Raw genomic sequence first — 5212 nt, 5'->3', positions numbered from 1 at the left:
TTCATTCTTATCTGCTTAATTAGTCTATTAGCAGCTGTGATAAGAATCCCCGACTGGCTCAGTCTAGGTTTGACCTGGAATCATTATAGCTGAGTCACTCTTCTGTGGAGTCTTTTCAAGCCCAAGCCTGCCACCTCCTGGCTCAAATTTCCTGCTTTGCATGCTGAGAGCTGTGATGACATTGGAGGGGCTGCTGCTGCTGAGAGAGAATCTCTGAAACAGACAAGTGTGGCTGCAAGCCTGCAATATGATCTGTGTGCTCTGTGTGCTCTCAGCATAGATACTAATGATGACTGCAGTTTAATTCCTATGAGAGACACTTCCTACAGGCAGTTGCACATCATACCAAAATGAAAGCACATAGCCTAAATAGCAGTCTAGTCTCATATAGCCTAGACAGCACATCCAGAGCAACTCATAACCCGGAAGCAGAAGGAATATGAGCCGGCGGTCATATTTGATTTTTCCTAGAGCAATAATGGATAAAAAACACTAAAACAGGCACACCAGAGTGGCAAAATTATCAGGTAGAGCATTTATTCTTTACAAGACTATTCTTTACTTTGATGGGGCCCCCCAATGGTCACACCCTTTCCCTTTGTGGCCCTCACAGTCTGGGGGGCAATCTTGCAAGGGCTCTAAAAAAAAGTGTGGACATCATAATCGTCACATCCATAACAAGTGTAGCCACAAAAACACCAGATCTGAAGAATGGACCTCTCTATCGGAGGTAATGAAGTAGTAGTTGGGGGCACCTTACAGCTCTGGGCCTCCCTGTGGTTGTAGGAGCTGCTCCCCTCTAGTCATGTACCTTCTTTAATTTCTGTACTCAATTCCAACCTTGAGAGAAAAATGTATTGAAAGAAATTCTTCCCAACATGGATCCATATCATCCAGAGATCTTAATTAATCTCCAACAGCTTTATCAAGCCACCTTAAAAAATAGGGATTAATTTGACTTTTATGATTTCTCCTTATGTCGACTATGATGACTTTCAATTACTACTAATTAATAAGCAAGGTGAGATAGTTCATGAGATAAGTTTTGTGAACAAATTCCTTTATTCTGTAATTATGTACAGTACATTCAAAAAAGATATGTCCAACTCAAATAAATATAATACAGCTTGAAAAAAGTATAAAATAAGTCAATAATATATCTTCATTTTAATTAGAGAATAATACTGTATCATTTAATATGTTATTGCCTTTGATCATACATTTCTTCAGTTTCAGCCTCTACAAAAAAAAAAGCTTTTATCACAATGGTTCAGATCTACATGGACCAGAATGAACTGCTAACTTATTGAACATGCCCCAGTTCTTGTATCCAGGAATTCATATTCAGAGCTCAGCATCTTGGAGTTGGAGCACATCTCGGAGTTGGAGCACAGGAGGGTGAACTCTGGCAGCAGCTACTACACTGGCCACAACAGTCCCCACACTGGCCACAGCCACCTCCACAGCTACCTCCACCGCCGCACATCATGGGCTGAAAAGAAAAGGTAAAAGAAATCAAGTATAATTTAAATATTTTTAAAAATAACAGAGATTAAACGTGTACATAGAAAAAAAGAGATACAAGAGAATACTTATATAGATATCACTATTATATGAAGACTTTGCTTCACATACCAGTGCAACTGCATCAAACCTCCCACAACCTCATATCAACAGAATCTCAGGATCTTGACTGCCCCCCAGAGTCTAACTCAAAACCTTTGGAGCCAGAGCATTCTGCCATGCTACCCCTACCCTTTGGAATGCTTTGCCACACCTAATCAAGTTAGCTCAAATCGTGGTCTGGCATTTATCACATAACTTTTTCACCTTCAACACAGCACAAACCACAATTATGCACTGATCTGAGACAAAAGTATGCACTTTGGGTCCTAGGTTTTTTTTGTTGTTGTTGCACTGAGAAAAACAGTCAGCAGATAACAAAACTTACCGGTCAGATTGATAAACAAATTTCACAGAAGAAACATTAGTGCCACTTTAAATTTATGGAGTGTAATTAGAGTGTGCAAATTCTGCGCAGAATAGTCATATACTTATATCATTACTAAACAGTACAAGTGCAAAAAGTTAGGGAGGGGTACAAATCAAATCTGAGAAGCCACCTCTAATCTCTCTATAAGGGGCTGGTATTGTTCCCTATAACTGATTCCTGCAAATACTACAGTTTGTTTTTTTGTTGTTTTTTTAAATCTTAGTTGGTTCCCTAAAAAAAAGAAAGGATTTTTTTTTTCATTTTAGTCCAAATAGTTTATTCAAAGGTTTGTGGGTCAACTGGATTTTTGGAAAGTACAGATACTTTTGTAGAGTGAAACTGATGGGCATAAGTTGTTCACATTGTATGTAAATGAGTAAGTAAATCAAGGATTGGGCAATAGAGTACTCGGCTTTTAGTAATATATTATACTGTAGATTGGAGCTATTACTTTTTTAACAAGGGAGGATTTGTAAACAGCTTTTACAGAGAGTCTGAAAGCCATTGCTGGAACACAGGGACTGTGATAGGAATGGAAAGGTTCATTAGTCCGCCGAGCCTTCCCTATCCTTAGGTAAGTATCTGTTTTTTGTTTTTTTTGTTTTCACTTCAGATTCTCTTTAAAGGACTGTGTTGTGTGTTTATAAAAATAAAATTATTATAAGATTTAGTTCCAAAGTACCGGATACAGGATTCTTTGGAGACATCTTATGCAAGGGTAAGACGTTTTTTTCCTTGGTAATATTTTTACACCTTATCAATAAAATGCCTTTCAAGCCACCAGCAAGCAAGAAAATACTCACCGACTATTTAGCACTTTTTCAATTGCAGAGTATTGAGACGTTATTTAAAACACAAGATGAAAAATTATCTCCTAAAAGAGGCCTCCAAATAAAAGCCTGTGGCCCATATGCAATTCACTTTTTCACCTTAGGTTTCTCCCAGGAGATAATTTTTCATCTTCAATTTAAAAAAAAGTTTTAGCACTTACGTTTGCAATGGAAAAAGGTATAAAAAAATAGGTAAAATAGGTACAAAGTACTATCAAAGTTATTTGCTGGTGGTTTATTCAGCATTTTATTGACATGTTTGAAAATATCACCTAGGAAAAAATGCAGGTGACAAATTGAATTGCATATGTGCCCATGTCTCTCATGATGTTTTGCCGTCATCTGGAATGAGACAGAGGTATTAAAAAAAAAAAAAAACATAAATAGGGTAGGATTCTGAAAATTACCTAATTGACGAGCAAAGCAACATGGACACCCATACGTAGAAATAAATAAAAGCAATGAGGTGTATGCAATAAAAACGAAGAATGCCGTAAAATGTTCTAACGTATGCAGTTTACAGTATTAAACATTGAGCTGGTGGACTTTTGAAAGATAATGGAGTCAGTACACAAATTGAAGAGCATGTTAAGGGTTCTGATGCCTTACCGCTATACAGCAACTGAGCAAGGCCAGGGCCAGAAGTAAGGAGGTCAGCACAAGCATTGCAATTCCCCAACCGGGTACATCTGAGAGGAACAAAGACACAATGATACATATTAGACATCATTCTCACTGGAAGATCCCCATTTATTGACAAATATGGTTGTGTACCCAAGTTGATCATAAAAGTGTGGGACCAAAAGCTAAGTTGCTGCTTATCTGTATCTATCCCAAACTCATGGAACTTAAACTTGAGTTTAAGCACAAATTTGAAATTAAACACAACGTCAATTTTCTCTGCTTTAATGGTAAGAGAGAAATATTTAACTAAAATAGTATTGTGATTTGGTTGTGGTACAAGGTTAGAGTTGGAGCTCTTGGGGAAGGGTCCATTTGGTAAAAGAGTAGTGTTAGGACTAGAAATGGAAGCCAGGGAATTTTCGGGATAGGAAAAGAGAAAGGGATTAGAGTAGTGTTAAGCCTGGTACACACCATGCCATTTCCAATCAGATAGATGAGTCGAATAGATAATTTCCGACAGGTCAGATTTGAATTTTTTTCTGATTGATTTGTATAGAAGTGATTAGAAAACCAATCAGATAAACAATCGGAAATCCGTTCGGATCTGTCAGAAATTACCTATTGACCCATCTATCTGTTGGGAAGTTGTGTGGTGTGTACCAGGCATTAGGGCTATTGGGAAAAGGGCTCAGTTAATAAAATGTTAGTGCTGGGCAAATAAAAAGGAGGTAGATCAGGGATAGGGAGAAGCCAGGGTATAAGGTAACAGTTAAGGTGGTTATTTGATAAAGGAGCCAGTAAATAAAGAGCACCTCTGAGGGACAGTCACAGTCAACATAATTTACACAGCACAAAATACTCCTTGCATGATAGATAACGTACTCACCGCTGCTGGTACAATTTGTTGTTTGTGCCTCTGAAATAAAGGAAAATTTTTATGTATTAAAAATGGGAACAGTCACACAGAACATCAATTTTGAGAATAAACAAATCATCCATTTTGGAAATGAGAAAACTCTACTGATTCAACAGAAACTGTTAAAGCAAACCTCAAGTGAAAATTAACTTTTGAGATAATTACAACTCTAGGTTTTTAAAGTACACCAGACATGAGAGGAATATGGAATCTGCCATATTAATTATCTTTTAAACAATTCCAGGTGGCTGACAGTACTGCTAATCTCTTTGGCGTCAGTAGTATCTGGATCAAACAAGTATGGAGACAGGGCGGCAGTTGGGTTGGCTCCGCCTAACTTCTTATCATTCTCTCCTTCCTTTGATACAAAGGGCTCCCTCCACAATTCTCGTGGTGGCCATACTTGTTATATGTCTCCTGTCAGCTAGACCCCTTGTCCTGTGTGTATCAAAAGGGAAGGACGAATAGCATGTGAAAGTAAATTTTGTCAGAGATTTGTAATTTTGATCCTGATTTGTTATCCAAATACTGGGAACCACCTGAGCTCATGAGAGCTCCTTTTGATTAAAACAGGCTATGTTCTCTCCACATATACGCCTTTGAAAAACTCACTAGGCATTTGTGACAGAAAGCATTAATTACTAAGGTTCTTCGGAGTTGGGGAACTTTTGAATGAATCCAGATCAGTTTGTTGGATAACTTATGTTCTCCAGCTCTGTAGAACTGTAATGAGACAGATCCAGAGAGACTGATGAGTAGTGGCAGAGGGAAACAGGAAGCTCACCTTGAGGCTTCAGGGCAGGGATCAAAAAAATATCTCCTCAATGTACAGACAACAATAAAAGACCA

General features: G+C 38.0%; 1 long non-coding RNA gene across 1 annotated transcript; it reads right to left on the bottom strand.

Annotated features, from left to right (window-relative positions):
• Positions 1 to 1106: 1106 nt before the first annotated feature.
• On the bottom strand, positions 1107 to 4682 carry LOC137528166 (uncharacterized). Its single transcript, XR_011023304.1, has 3 exons — positions 4334 to 4682; positions 3433 to 3512; positions 1107 to 1492 (listed from the first exon to the last, which is right to left on the bottom strand). It is a non-coding gene; the product is annotated as an uncharacterized lncRNA (long non-coding RNA).
• Between the last annotated feature and the right edge of the window lie 530 nt (positions 4683 to 5212).

The sequence above is a fragment of the Hyperolius riggenbachi genome, chromosome 8 (genome assembly GCF_040937935.1).
Source record: "Hyperolius riggenbachi isolate aHypRig1 chromosome 8, aHypRig1.pri, whole genome shotgun sequence".
NCBI classification, from domain to species: Eukaryota; Metazoa; Chordata; class Amphibia; order Anura; family Hyperoliidae; genus Hyperolius; species Hyperolius riggenbachi.
This window is presented reverse-complemented; position numbering and strand designations above follow the sequence as displayed.